This window comes from Triticum dicoccoides, chromosome 5B, assembly GCF_002162155.2.
Source record: "Triticum dicoccoides isolate Atlit2015 ecotype Zavitan chromosome 5B, WEW_v2.0, whole genome shotgun sequence".
Classification (NCBI taxonomy): Eukaryota; Viridiplantae; Streptophyta; class Magnoliopsida; order Poales; family Poaceae; genus Triticum; species Triticum dicoccoides.
Genome location: NC_041389.1, coordinates 330,776,987 through 330,793,298, shown reverse-complemented (window position 1 = coordinate 330,793,298; position 16,312 = coordinate 330,776,987). Strand labels below are relative to the sequence as shown.

General features: G+C 42.3%; 1 long non-coding RNA gene across 3 annotated transcripts; it reads left to right on the top strand.

Moving 5' to 3' along the window:
* Positions 1-110: 110 nt before the first annotated feature.
* On the top strand, positions 111-4,544 carry LOC119308728. 3 transcript variants are annotated; one of them, XR_005150270.1, is made up of 6 exons: positions 111-558; positions 682-878; positions 984-1,136; positions 1,332-1,506; positions 1,630-1,794; positions 4,495-4,544. It is a non-coding gene; the product is annotated as an uncharacterized LOC119308728 (long non-coding RNA). The 3 variants fall into 3 exon arrangements; XR_005150271.1 differs by lacking the exon at positions 4,495-4,544 and adding an exon at positions 4,017-4,488; XR_005150269.1 differs by lacking the exon at positions 4,495-4,544 and having other exon boundaries at positions 112-558; positions 1,630-2,102.
* Positions 4,545-16,312: the final 11,768 nt, after the last annotated feature.

Genomic DNA, 16,312 nt, shown 5'->3' with positions numbered 1-16,312 from the left:
TCGGCCACGAGCGATCCACCAAAATACAAGAAGAAGTACAGTACTATTTTTCTTTGTTTCTCGGGAGAGGAGAGGAAGCGGCCACCCAACCCCCAACCCCAGCCCAGCCCCAGCCCGTTCCCCTCCCCACCCATGCCATCGCCGCCGGAGCCACCCACCGCCCCGCCTCCCTCACACAGACCTCGCCGCCGGCCATGGCCTTCCCCAACAGCCGCCGCTCCGACTCTCTCCTCCACCCCTCACCTTATCACAAGAGAAGAGAAGAGAAGAGGGAGGGAAATCGATCGCGACCGAGCAGGTCAGGCGGCGACAATGGCGCGCCCAGACCCGCCAGCGCCGTCGTCGTCGAGCTGGGCTGGGCGGCGCAGTCCGGTAGAGTAGGAATGAGGGGGCGGTGGGACGCCTCCCCTGCTCGAGCAGCTCCAAGCGAGCGACCACAGCGCCGGATCCACCTCCACAACCACCCACCGGCGGCCACGGAAGGTCAGGGACCTTCGTCCGGTCCGTGTGCTTCTTCTCCATGGAGCTCCGACACCGTAGCAGCCGCATCCATGGAAGGTCCCTCTTCTCCTCCCTGCCTCTCTCCCTCCCTCCCTCTGTTTGTTTCGATCTGGAAACCGTCTGATTCGATTTCCTCACATGCGCACGTGCTTCTTCCGCTCTCCGCTGCTCCAACCCTAGTGCCGACGCCATGGACCTCGTCAATCGTGGTTTGCTGCTGCCGCCAACCGTTTCCCTGACAAACACCAAAGCCACCATTGTCAAAGTCGCCGTTGGCCGGCGTTGCCACTGGTCGCTGCTCCACGCATCTTGTCGGTGCTGCGAGGCGATGCCATCTGCATCTGTTGCTGCAGCCTGGGAGGTGGCAGGGTCTCCAGGTATGCACACTGCTCACGCCCATACCCACGGCTGTAGCGTCGCTCTGCTGCATGAATCATTCCATCAGGCTGCTAATTCCAACCACCTCTTCCGATTTTGCGAAGGTGATGCCCTCTTTGCTGCCCAATCGTTGAAGATGCCATAGGACGAGATCCTCTGCTGCTGCTGTGTCTGGTGGTTGAAGAAGGGGTGTGCTGGGAAGAGGAGGCAGTGTTAAGAGTGCTCGATCTGGAACAGGACGAGCTTGGGTTGCATCGGTGTGTTTGCTGCTGCTGAATTTGCTAACTACTACTGCTCCCTATAGCGTTATTACATTTGGCTTTGTGCTTTACCAACGACCTCTCCTTCTAGGCCTGGCTACGCAGGTCATCAGAGACGGAGAGGATAGTGGAGTATATAGTAAGTACTTTGTTTTCTGTGTGTGGCTAATGGGTTGATTCCATTTTATGCAGGCTCTGGTTCTCAACCTCCAACATGAGTCCCTTTGTTCCATGCCTCGAATGCCACGAGTCATCATGGGCACTGCAGATGCGGAGGAGTTTTTCCGGGGCGATCTGCTTGTTCCCGGCCGCGCTGGTGTCAACTACCTCGAGCCACTATGACCATCCCAACCACGCTCACCCCCCTGTAAGTCATGTGTTTCTCCTACCAGATCAAAACAAATGTGAATTTTTGGAGTACAGTTGTGTATCAGATCCGTTCATGATTGAAATCGTGGTCCCCTAAACATGTGATTTGTGAAATGTTTAGGAATGAATTGTTTGTGGATCTGCAAAGGGGGATTCAATTAATTTTCAGTTGTAGAAAAGGGAGAAGGGGGATTCAATTAATTTTCCTCCTCAAGATCAAAGAAACAAAATCTTTGTGGCGATGATAGAAGGGGTTCACGACTTCACGTTAATACACAGACTATTGGTAAGGGCATTAAAACATATATCTGGTGTGAAATGGTTGTACATGCTTGATTAGAATATTTTCAAGTGTTGTAGGTGTACGGCTGTGGGGAAACATTTTCATGGTCTAATTTTCTAATTAATGTATGCACGAGACATGAATCTTGGATTCTAAACTTTTTCCTCGATGTTTGGGCTTCCTCTAACTTTTCGTATATTGCACACAACACAACACATAGATTCATGTCTTCCATGCTTGCTGTCTTGTAACAAACAGATGTTGGGATGGATACTAATTTTCTAAATGATTTGAACTCATGTTGTTTTCTATTCTACTGTCATTGGTTCATCATTCTGAACCATTCAATTGTTGGAACTCCGGCATATATTGGTCCTGAAGTTATGCTGAAGAAAGAATATGACGCAAGCTACGATCCATCCTATTTTGTGCTTTAAACGGTCTGCTGCATACTCTGCCATCTGCTGCATAACTTAATTCTGTTTGCTCGACCATAAAAGCCTTACTTGATTTCTGAATCTTCCATTCACCTTTCGTTGTCATGAGTGGTGAATGGTCTTGAGGAGTAACCATTTAGATACTGTATGTTTTTTTGCTCAAACACGATCTCGACATTGATAATAGCAAAGAGATAATATAGGCCTTATAATCTTGTAACTGTAGAAAAAAGTATAGATAACCCCCAGAAGTATCCTGTTTGGATCACATAACCCCCCCATGTTTAAAACCGAGTTCTTAATCCCCTGAACTATTCTAAACTAGACATATCACCCCCTGGCACCCACTTAAGTAGTTTGGGACGGTGGTTTTGCATATGTGGCGCCTGGGCTGGGCCCATCGACCGGCCACGTCGGACTGGGCCTGCTGGGTGCGGTCTAAATGACGCTCTCGAGCAGGTTCGACCCAGACTCGGCCTCTTCGCCTCCCAATTTAGCGTGAGCTTTTTAATTTTTCAGCAGTGTACTACAGCAAATTGTTGATCATTATACTGTTCTGTATGCAATGCTATGTTAAAGAAGGAAACTTTTGACAACAAATATTTTATGACTGTACTATTCTGTATGGAATGGTGTGTTGCAAGATATTTTATCAGAAGTGTACATATTATTGGCATCAAATTCAGAAATAGACAACAAATTTCCATAGCATTGAAGATCTTAAATTCACACAATAAGTTCCATGGAATACTCAGGTTCAACCTGATAAAAGCTACAGGTCTTTGACATGCAAAACTCCACAAACGACACTTAATTGTCAAGGAATTTGATGTTTCACATCAAATAAAAGCACACACTTCTATCTGGTGTTACACATCAACTACGTGACATTGAAAAACAATCTGGGCATTCACTTTTTCCCAGTGAGAAGTCATTCCAGCCTGTTATTTCTTTGCACTTGCATCTGCTGTGAGCTTGAAGAAGCCCTGTTGTGAATGCCCAGATTGTATGCGCATCTGCTGTGAGCTTGAAGAAGCACTTGCATCAACTACGTAACTGTATGTGCAGAAGTAGTTGTGGTGTTCCTTCCACCTTATGAATTAGTCTGTGAAGAGGTGAATAGTCAGGAGCCCCATGGAGCCAAACAAACATTATGCTCAGGCTACAGATTATATTCATACTACAGCTTGAGTCTGAATTTGTATTGATACACGAAAATGTCATGTGTGCCAAGAAAAGTATGTTAGCTGTACAATCAATTTTGGTGTGCATTTCTTATTTATTTTTGAGTCGGACGTGTGCATTTCTAATTAGAAGTAGAAGAAGAAAGATGTGACACGGACTTCCTAAGATCACATACACATAGTTGAATAGTATAATTAGAATAATAATAATAAAATTCAAAAAGCTTATTTATTTTGGCTACAAATTTGTTGGAGTGTTATAGATGTGCATACCATTTCGTGAAGGCATAACATAAATGGTGGTCGGGACAAACGAAAATTGGTCATTTTTAAAGCTTCTTGGAGCATCGATTTTGTTTAATATTGTGCAAAGCATCACAAATATTTTTTCTTCATGAAATTTTGCACATAACCAAAAAAATGTAATTTTGTTGGGGAGCAGGATTGCACATCTGATGTAAGATAAAGATATAAGTACCGTTAGACATGAGACCTACTCGCGCACATGTCAATCTCAACATGCATCTTGTTCCGTGCAATGCACGGGCATCATACTAGTGTTATCCTAAAATTGGCTAACTGTGGCTCATATTGTTTTCCCCAGGTAGCTCATGGCGAGTTATGCGTGAGCCGTCTCGATCCTTTTGCTATGTTATTATATTTTAGCCATGAAGGATTTACTGCTTGTCAGTTCGTAGTGGTTCTGGCTGTTTGTTGAACTTCTGGTCTTGCTTGTGCTATTTTTTTTATTGTTTAGATGGCTCAATTTACTTCCAATTTTACTCTTGAGTTTTCCAATGCATGCATACTCTTATACCCCTCCTACTTGCTTGTTGGTTCTATGCTCTGCCTTTGTGAGGTGTAATTGTTCAATTTTGTTCATATTTGAGCATTGGATGATATTGTATTTGTCATGATGTACATGGTTCATGAACTATGCCAACCTGCAGCTTTCTTGTACTAGTGATAGTAGGATAATGCAAGTTTTGACAATCCATGCATATTTCCGCATCATAATAATCTTCTTCTTCTAGTCTTCTTCTAGTCTTCTTCTTCTAACTTTCTTCTTTCCCATTTTATAGATTTGCTTAAGATCACGGAAGCTTGGGTTGATGGAGTGCTTGTATTTAGTTTTTGTTTTGATGTTGTGAAACTTGCTACTTATGGATGAAACTGTGTAATATTGATGAAACTATGTATATGTACAGATGAAACTTGCTACTATTGGTAACATGTGTTGGATATATATGTGTTCATGACTATTGGTAATATGTGTTGAATATGCTATATTGGTCATATAAATATATTAGTGTTTGATTTTCTGTGAAAAGGAATTGATATAAGAAAAATCAAAATTAAATGGGGCAATATAGTCACTTTGCCATCTGCTGGCAGATGGCAAAGAGGCCACGTGTCATCTACATGTAAAATTTGGGCTGGCCTATTTGGGCTCTTTGCCATTTGCTGGCAGACGGCAAAGAGCCTGCAGCCTTTGCCATCTGCTGGCAGACGGCAAAGTATGCGGTTAGCCTTCTAATGGGGCTAACCCCGTTAAGAGGCTTTGCCATCTGCCAGCTGATGGCAAAGGCATAAGCTCTTTGCCATCAGCCAGCAGACGGCAAAGAAGCCTTTACTGGCAGGGTTTCAGACAAACTGTTTGCCATCTGCTGGCAGATGGCAAAGCCTTTGCCATCCGCTGACCATGCCTTTGCCATCTGCCATGGCAGATGGCAAAGTGCCAGATTCCAGTAGTGAACCATGTCCGATCATCACGTGAGATGGAGTAATTTTCAATGGTGAACATCACTATGTTGATCATATCTACTATATGATTCATGTTCGACCTTTCGGTTTTCGTGTTCCGAGGCCATATCTGTATATGCTAGGCTCGTCAAGTTTAACCTGAGTATTCCGCGTGTGCAACTGTTTTGCATCCGTTGTATTTGAATGTAGAGCCTATCACACCCGATCATCACGTGGTGTCTCAGCACGAAGAACTTTCGTAATGGTGCATATTCAGGGAGAACACTTATTGATAATTTAGTGATAGATCATCTTAAAATGCTACCGTCAATCAAAACAAGATAAGATGCATAAAGGATAAACATCACATGCAATCAATATAAGTGATATGATATGGCCATCATCATCTTGTGCTTGTGATCTCCATCTCCAAAGCATCGTCGTGATCACCATCGTCACCGGCGCGACACCTTGATCTCCATCGTAGCATCGTTGTCGTTACGCCATCTATTGCTTCTACGACTATCGCTACCGCTTAGTGATAAAGTAAAGCAATTACAGGGCGCTTGCATTTCATACAATAAAGCGACAACCATATGGCTCCTGCCAGTTGCTGATAACTCGGTTACAAATCATGATCATCTCATACAATAAAATATAACATCATTTCTTGACCATATCACATCACAACATGCCCTGCAAAAACAAGTTAGACATCCTCTACTTTGTTGTTGCAAATTTTACGTGGCTGCTACGGGCTGAGTAAGAACCGTTCTTACATACGCATCAAAACCACAACGATAGTTTGTCAAGTTAGTGTTGTTTTAACCTTTGCAAGGACCGGACATAGCCACACTCGGTTCAACTAAAGTTGGAGAAACTGACACCCGCCAACCACCTGTGTGCAAAGCACGTCGGTAGAACCAGTCTCGCGTAAGCGTACGCGTAATGTCGGTCCGGGCCGCTTCATCCAACAATACCGCCGAACCAAAGTATGACATGCTAGTAAGCAGTATGACTTGTATCGCCCACAACTCACTTGTGTTCTACTCGTGCATATAACATCTACACATAAAACCTGGCTCGGATGCCACTGTTGGGGAACATAGTAATTTTAAAAAAAAATCCTACGCACACGCAAGATCATGGTGATGCATAGCAATGAGAGGGGAGAGTGTCATCCACGTATCCTCGTAGACCGAAAGCGGAAGCGTTAGAACAACGCGGTTGATGTAGTCGTACGTCTTCACGGCCCGACCGATCAAGCACCGAAACTACGACACCTCCGAGTTCTAGCACACGTTCAGCTCGATGACGTCCCTCAAACTCCGATCCAGCCGAGTGTCGAGGGAGAGTTCCGTCAGCACAACAGCGTGGTGACAATCTTGATGTTCTACCGTCGCAGGGCTTCGCCTAAGCACCGCTACAATATTATCGAGGAGGACTATGGTGGAGGGGGCACCGCACACGGATAAGAGATCAAGAGATCAATTGTTGTGTCTAGAGGTGCCCCCCTGCCCTCATATATAAAGGAGCAAGGGGGAGGGGGCGGCCGGCCAGGGAGGAGGCGCGCCAAGGGGAGTCCTACTCCCACCGGGAGTAGGACTCCCTCCTTCCTTGTTGGACTTGGAGAAGGGGGGAAAGAGGAGGGAGAGAGAGGAAGGAAAGGGGGGGGGTGCCACCCCCCTCTCCTTGTCCTATTCGGACTAGGGGGGAGGGGCACGCGGCCCTGCCCTGGCCTCCTCTCCTCTTCTCCACTAAGGCCCACTATGGCACATTAAGCCCCCGGGGGGTACCGGTAACCTCCCGGTACTCCGGTAAAATCCCGATTTCACCCGGAACACTTCCGATATCCAAATATAGGCTTCCAATATATCAATCTTCATGTCTCGACCATTTAGAGACTCCTCGTCATGTTCGTAATCACATCCGGGACTCCAAACAACCTTCGGTACATCAAAACTCATAAACTCATAATATAACTGTCATCGAAACCTTAAGCGTGCGGACCCTACGGGTTCGAGAACTATGTAGACATGACCGAGACACGTTTCCGGTCAATAACCAATAGCGGAACCTGGATGCTCATATTGGCTCTTACATATTCTACGAAGATCTTTATCGGTCAAACCGCATAACAACATACGTTGTTCCCTTTGTCATCAGTATGTTACTTGCCCGAGATTCGATCGTCGGTATCTCAATACATAGTTCAATCTCGTTACCAGCAAGTCACTTTACTCGTTACGTAATGCATCATCCCGTAACTAACTCATTAGCTACATTGCTTGCAAGGCTTGTAGTGATGTGCATTACCGAGAGGGTCCAGATATACCTCTCCGACAATCGGAGTGACAAATCCTAATCTCAAAATACGCCAACTCAACATGTACCTTCGGAGACACCTGTAGAGCTCCTTTATAATCACCCAGTTACGTTGTGATGTTTGGTAGCACACACAGTGTTCCTCCGGTAAACGGGAGTTGCATAATCTCATAGTTATAGGAACATGTATAAGTCATGAAGAAAGCAATAGCAACATACTAAACGATCAAGTGCTAAGCTAATGGAATGGGTCAAGTCAATCACATCATTCTCTAATGATGTGATCCCGTTAATCAAATGACAACTCATGTCTATGGCTAGGAAACTTAACCATCTTTGATTCAACGAGCTAGTCAAGTAGAGGCATACTAGTGACACTATGTTTGTCTATGTATTCACACATGTATTATGTTTCCGGTTAATTCAATTCTAGCATGAATAATAAACATTTATCATGAAATAAGGAAATAAATAATAACTTTATTATTGCCTCTAGGGCATATTTCCTTCACCACCTCCATATTAATAAATCCAAGGGCAAAATACATGGTGGTATTTATGCTACTCGCTTGGCTAACCGCTTTAACATTCAGATACGCCAGCATGATTATCCTTTGCCCAAGGTTCACCTAGATCATGCAGCCATGGAACACCACCAGTTTATTAGCGATTACCCTAACATTCCTATTCATTATAACCTGGTTTTTAGTGTGAAAACTCGTGATATTATTCCATTGCATGCACCTGCTTTGTTTGATCCTATTGCCAAGGGTGGATACAGGATTATCCCTACGGACATCATCGCCTACCGGAACAACCTAGCTGCAGCACAGGCTGAGCCTTAGCAGTGGGATCCATAGGTGCCCGCTCCTCAGCATTTCAACATGGGACCCCATGGTTTCTTCGACTACTGATTACCAAGTTAGGCCAAAAGCCTAAGCTTGGGGGAGTACGTATTTCCACCGACTTTACATTCATGTTCACACATTTCATTTGTCGGTGTTCACACTTTTTCATTGTACTATCCATGTTAAATTTATTTTCTCGCTTTCTTCTTGGGTGTCTGAAAAACTTTGAGAAAATCCAAAAATATATTTCTTGCTTCTTTTTGATTTTTCTTTCTAGAGTAGTTAACTGTAGCACTAAAAAGAAAACCCAAAAAGATTCCATTATTCTTCTTTTGCTTGGTAGGAGCTTTCCCGTGTAAATAGTTTTTCTCATTTTTGTTTTTCCCTTTTATTTGCCTGTTTAGAAAAAACCAAAAACTCCCAAAATATTTTAGGGTGTTTCTTTGAGTTTCTTTTCTTTTATGGAGTTATACCGAGGAGAAGACCACGATGAAAATGTTGAGCGGCTCTCATTTGCATAATTGTTGATCTAACAAAGAGCCTATTTTACCTTGTCTTCTCCTGTTGAATAAAATGTTTGCAGATTCCAGCTTAGTCCATGGCACTCTTGCACTATTATTATTTTCATATCGTTTGGTCGTGCAAGTGAAAGGCAATAATGACGATATTTCATGAACTGGCCGTGGCAGAGAGAAATAGGTATGAACTCGAATTGTTCTATTTTTGTAAATATGTTTAACCTAGTTTCCATGATTCAGCTCATTATGATTAAGCATGTTTGTAATGACAATTAGAGATTATAGTTTCTCATGCCATGCATAAGTAGCTAGGAGTGGATAATGATTTATCTTGGATGTCAACATTGTGTTAAAATGATTGTGATGTAGTATGATGATATGGTATCCTCCTCTGAATGTTCGAGTGGCTTGACTTGGCACGTGTTCATGCATGTGGTTGAATCAAAACCAACATAGCCTCTATGATATTTATGTTCATGGTGTTCATATCCTACTCATGATAGTGTCCAATGTTACTTATGTTCATGACCGTTGTTGCTCTCTAGCTGGTCGCTTCTCAACCTATTTGCTAGCCTTCGCCTATACTAAGTGGGAATTATGCTTGTGCATCAAAAACCTTAAACCCAAGTTATTCTAGATGAGTCCACCATACCTAACTATATACGATATTACCCTGCTATCCTAAGTAAATTTGCATGTGCCATCTCTAAAAACTTCAAATAAATATCCTTTTTGTGTGCCTCTATTGTTCATGGAATGACAGGAGGTAGGCAGTATCTTCCATGCTAAGCGGGTTATTCTCAGGATGATTGTTTATTCACTCACCATTGCACGAGAAGGGGCGGTAATAGGGATTCCCAGTCCCAAACTTCAAAAATAATTGAGCTTACAAATAATCAAGTAAAAACTCCTACGGAGCCATAACCTTTACTTTATCACTTGGGAATCGCCATTAGTGTGTTTAGCATGGAAGATATAGATAAATGATGGTAGTGAAGTAAAATAGAAGGGTGCATTTCTCAAATTTTCATTTACCTCAGTTTTAAAAACCTAAGCTCTGGCACCTCTGCAAATCACTGCTTCCCTCTGCGAAGGGACTGTCTATTTACTTTTATGTTGTGTCATCACCTTCTAAAATAAGCGCCAAAACATGAGAGCATTGTTTTCATGCTTATGCATTGTTTGTAGCTAATGTTGGGTGCATCATGACTAGATATTTTCTACCATGAATTACAATGTTTAGTTGCTGCTTGAACTTTGGAGGTGCTCTGCATTTATGTTTTGCGGTCTCAGAAAGGGCTAGCGAGATACCACTATTGTCATATTATATCATGGTTGTTTTGATAACTGTTGTTGTTTAAGATATCTTATTATTGCTCGTAGCTGATTATGTCATTGGTATGAGTTAATATAATTTTTAAGAGTTATTGTTGACATGGTTAGTTATAATCTTGGCTGAAAACTTGGGTGTTGTTTAAGCTTATTTATGCAAACAAGAAAAAAAGAGTTCATAATTTTTTTTCTTTTTCACTTTCAGTTTATGAACTGAATTGGATGAGGACAAGCAAAGGTTTAAGCTTGGGGGAGTTGATATGTCTCCATCGTATCTACTTTTCCTAATGCTTTTCCTCTTGTCTTGGACTCTAATTTGCATGATTTGAATGAAACTAACCCGAACTGACACTGTTTTCAGCAAAACTACCATGGTGTTGTTTTTTGTGCAGAAATAAAATTATCGGATTGGAACGAAACTTTGTGAGGACTTATTATACAATAAATGGGAATTTCTGGAGCCAAGAACCACCGGAGGGGGGCACCTTGATGGGCACAACCCACCAGGGCGCACCCCACCAGGCGCGCCCAGGTGGGTTGTCCCCACCTGGTGGCTCCGCAGACCCTGAAACCGATGCTATAAAATCCTATTTTTTCAGAAAAAATCAAGGAGAAAGAATTATCGTGTTCCACGAGACAGAGCCGCCATCGTCTCCTATTCTTCATTGGGAGGCCAGATATGGAGTCCGTTTGGGGCTCCGGAGAGGGGGATCTTCGATCTTTATCATCACCAACCCTTCTCCATCGCCAATTCCATGATGCTCCCCACAGGGAGTGGGTAATTCCTTCGTAGGCTCGCTAGTCGGTGAGGAGTTGGATGTGATTCATCATGTAATCTAGTTAGTTTTGTTAGGGCTTGATCCCTAGTTTCCACTATGTTCTGAGATTGATGTTGCTATGACTTTGCCATGGTTAATGCTTGTCACTTTGGGCCCGGGTGCCATGATTTCAGATCTGAACCACTTATGTTATCACCATTATATCTATGTTCTAGATCCGATCTTGGAAGTTATAGTCACCTACTACATGTTATGATCCGGCAACCCCGGAGTGACAATAGTCGGGACCACTCCCGATGATGACCGTAGTTTGAGTAGTTCATGTATTCATCGTGTGTTAATGCTTTGTTCCGGTTCTCTATTAAAAGGAGGCCTTAATATCCCTTAGTTTCCAATAGGACCCCGCTGCCACAGGAGGGTAGGACAAAAAATGTCATGCAAGTTCTTTCCATAAGCACGTATGGCTATTTACGGAATACATGCCTACATTATATTTATGAATTGGAGATAGTGTCGTATCGCCCTAGGTTATAACTGTCACATGATGAATATCATCCAAAAAATCATTGATCCAATGCCCACCAATTTCTTTTATATTGTTCTTGCTAAGTTACCACTTCTATCATTACTGTTGCACTTGCTACAAAATTACTGCTATCACTGTTACCGTTACTATTGCTGCTGCTACTATTATCAAAACTATCATACTACTTTGCTACTGATCACTTTTCTGCAGATAATTAATCTCCACATGTGGTTGAATTGACAACTCAGCTGCTAATACTGACAAATATTCTTTGGCTCCCCTTGTGTCGAATCTATAAATTTGGGATGAATACTCTACCCTCGAAAACTGTTGCGATCCCCTATACTTGTGGGTTATCATACTACATCATCCTCTCCTCTTCGGGGAAATCCCAACGCAGATCACAAGTAGCACCTACCTTTCTACATTGGTTATCCAGAAGAAATATGTCGAGCTTTGTTTGACATACTAAACAATGCATCCACAACTCAGAAAGTTATATGTTCGTTTGAGATGTCCCTCTTCAGCTGTATTCCGACCATTGTCTATCAATTGATAGTCAAGGGTATGTGTGCATTCGTGTTCATTGATTCCTATTATTATTGTTGTCCGTCAAGCCATTCTATTTCAGAATGTCTAGGAGAAACAAACTCCAATACCTCATCCATATCCAGGATTGGGTTAAAGTAGTTGTGTTCTGTATATCAAAATGCCAATCCAGCTTTTGTTCTATTCTACCTTGAAGTACTACCCTCTTTATGTCAAGAATATCATGAGTATTGCACAACCTCTTATGAACTCTTGATACAATGATACTTCTCACCATCATCATTCATTCCTCGGTCTCCATGTTGGTTGTAACTGGAATGCCGACAAGTGAACTGTGATGTGTGAAATCAATACTCCTAGCAACCACGTTGCTTGGTAGTTAATGAACAATAACTTCATTCTTAGTGGGTCGAATATTGGATCACCATTCTAAGATTGGTCGTGCTACCTAGTCCATCTTTCCTGGTGCACTCTTCGATCAATGAGTTAGGATTGTGTCAATCCCTTGCTTATTTGATCATGTCATCTTGCCTTGAAAAGCAAGATTGCTCTCGAGCTTCATAACATAACGGTGGTTCGTGATTTTTTGAATATCTTCTCGGAAGTATTACCAGGTTGTCCCCTGACTATTATGTTGAGATTGCGATCAAGTTGGTTTTCTTATAAACCACCCCTTCTCCAAGAGTTTGTGTTGAATACCCCTGAACTAGTTGGTTAAGCTAAACAACAACTTGGAGAGTTGGAAGATAAAAGTTTTGCCTAACCTATATCATTCCAAAGGGATATCCTTGTGTTTGTCTGTTTGTTGAAGAAAGATGATATCTTCACTGATTGACCTTCGTGATCAGTTGTTGGATTTGGTCCAAACTTTGATTTGAGTACGGGCTATCATCAAATCAAATCAGAACCAACGATTTTCATAATGTTGTTCTACTCATGGGTTCTCCTCGAGCATGCATCATTATATCCTTGGGTCTGACCAATGCTATCACCTTGTTCACATAACTATGGAATTCCATCCTCGTGGAAACCTAGATGAATTGTTGTTGAGCCCATCAGCAACATTTTTATCTCCTCCATGATTCATGATGAACATTAAGCTAGTGTTGGAAAAGTTGTGTAAGCATTTACTCTGTGTCCCATTCATGAAGCATATGTTTGGATGAGAGAAGTGACTTCCTCTAATTCATGTGCATTTAATGCAAGTTACCACTGTGGATTCAAGAAAGATTGTTTTTTATTCCTCTGAAATCATCCCAAGTCAGTCATGCATGTGTGAAGTATTCTATGGTCTGATAGACTGGTCATCTTCATAGCATATGTATTCCCTAGCACACCAAGCCACTGATTGAGTTGTTCAGGGATAAGAAGTTCATTGATAAGTGCACAAGGACTTCGATATCCTCGATGATGGTTCCCAACCAGAACTCGGTAGTGTTTTGTTATAATACTCCTATGTGGCCACGTTTGTCTTGGACTGTGTGATCATGTGTGTCTTGCAATTCAGCTCATGTTTTGGAGCTTGTCACCATAGTTCATTTCCCAAGAATCTCGCAACATCATCTGGTCGGTTTGTGTTGCAAACTTTCTTTCGAAGATGCTGACTCTGAAGCATCCTGTCACCAACCAGATATGAATCTCAGGCAGATATGATGGTTGGAACTTTTCCAAGATCTATGATGTAGGTCCCAGCAAGGTTGATGTTCTGGCTGACACACTAGCTGGATGATCTATTACTATAGTATCTTGATTGAATAATTTTACCATCTTCTCTATGAGGATTCCGTGTGACTTATTCTAGAAGTTGTTCCTTATGGATAATTTGTGTTCCCAAAGTCCGACCTTTACTTGATGACCATACCGATGATGCTTTTAAGCATGATCATGGTATCTAGTACATCAAGGAGAACATATTAGAAGTGGAGTGCTAAATGTCTCTCGGTCGATCATCCAGGTTTGCTCCTTGGCATTGCTAAGGTAAAATCTGAGAAGTGTTATCATCCTTTGCATATGCATTCTCCATCTTTATCCATCATGGTAGTATGAGGTGTCACCAAGATTTTTGGCACAGATGTTGGTAAAATCTTGATGAATATGGAAATGCTCAAGTTCTTGAGCGCTTAGACACTAGGTTATATCGTCGGTATCAATTGGAATGTGCCTTCTGTTTGCCAAGTTGTTCTATAACCATAGTTTCCATCATAATCTAAGTATGCCATCTCTTTCGAATTCTTTCAGATGCTCGTTTCTGAATTGCCTTAGCCGGGTATGAAGGATTGCAATGATCTTGATATCAGAAGTAATTCTTTTTGCCACTAAAGGGAATAATTCTACGAGTCACCTCCCCTAAGGTGCCCATTATGGAATTGTGGCAATTTATCTCCTCGCTACCTTGACACATACTCACCATCTACTTAAGCGTGGAATTGTTGCCTACCAAATTGAACCTTCATCATATGTTATTTTTCATTCCTCACAATGTATGTTTTGTGTCTCAACTCAGAGATGTTCTACGTCTCATGAGTTGATCATGAGTTGCTCGATCTATGAGAAGATCAATTCTTTTAGAGTCTCCCCTTCCTATCATTGTCGTGTTGGGTGAAGATCTCGAAAGCAAAGACGTCAAGATCAATATGATGCAATGAATCAACATCTTCTAGAAGGGCATCTAGATCATGAAGTTTTGATAGCTAGTGTCCCATTTTCCTCTTACCTCACGTCTTGAATCTCGAGACGAGATTCTTGTTTAGTGGGGGTGAGTTGTCACAGCCCTAGCATTATCCTTTGCTTGTCATTGCATGATCATCATATCATCATGTTCAAATTCACATGAACTTGAAATGGGGATGATAAAACCCTAGCACCAAAAATAATTCAAACAGGTTCAACCTAAAAATGTTTTCAATGAACCCAAAGTGCCCTTCAAAAAATTTCATCATTTTTTATAAAGGTTAAAACCTCTGCCAAAAATGATGCACATGTTTCTAGGACATTCTGGATTTTTGAATTAAACCATATGGTATTTGAATTGGGGCATTTAAATCCTATAGTTATTTTAAATGATGCAAATATTCTGAAAGTTAGTGAGGGACTTTGAAATAATTCATAGAGATCCCACAAAAAGTTTCAGGATTTTTCAAAATGGTTTGATTTGAAAATCAAAATAAAAACAAGTCGCATAAATAGAAAACAGAAACAAAAAGAGAAAACGGAGAAGCAGAGAAGGCCTACCTGGCAGCCCACTCACCTAGCCTGCTCTAGTAGCCGATGGCCCAGCCCACCAGGGCCTCCCTGTCGTCTTCCACCTCCTGTAGGTGGGCAGGAGGGCATGTGCTCGCCGCGGGCGCCACCTCCACCCCACCTGGTTGTTCCCTCGACGGCCTGGACGTCCCTGGAGACGCCTGATACGTCTCCAACGTATCTATAATTTGTGCTTGTTCCATGTTGTTATATTATAATTCTTGGATGTTTTACAATCATTTTATAGCAACTTTATATCATTTGTTGGGACTAACCTATTGACATAGTGCCTAGTGCCAGTTGCTATTTTTTGCTTGTTTTTTTCTTCGCAGAATATCAGTACCAAATGGAGTCGAAATGCAGCAAAACTTTTTGGAGATTTTTTGGACCAGAAGACACCAAGTGGGCCAAAGAAGTACTGGAGGGAAGGACCGAGGTGGGCATAACCCACCAGGGCGCGCCCAGGGGGGTTGTGCCCCCCTCAGTGACCATCCCATAGCCTCTTTGCCCTATAAATACCCAAATATTCCAGAAACCCTAAGGGAGTCAACAAAACACAATTCCAGCCGCCGCAAGTTCCAGAACAACGAGATCCAATCTAAACACCATCACAGAGGGGTTCATCATCCTCATTGGTACCTCTCTGATGATGCATGAGTAGTTAATCATAGACCTACGGGTCTGTAGGCAGTAGCTAGATGGCTTGTTCTCTCTTTTTGATTCTCAATACAATGGTCTCTCGGAGATCTACTTGACGTAACTCTTTTTTGCGGTGTGTTTGTTGGGATCGATGAGCTTTGAGTTTATGATCAGATCTATATCCATGAATATTATCTGAGTATTTTTTTGATCTCTTATATGCATGATTATTTATAGCCTTGTATTTCTTCTTCGGATCTTTGGTTTAGTTAGGCCCACTAGATCGATTTTTCTTGCCATGGGAAGAGGTGCTTTATGATGAGTTCCATCGTGCGGTGTTCTTTCCCAGTGACAGAAGGGGCAGCAAGACACGCATGTATCGTTGCTATTAAGGATAACAA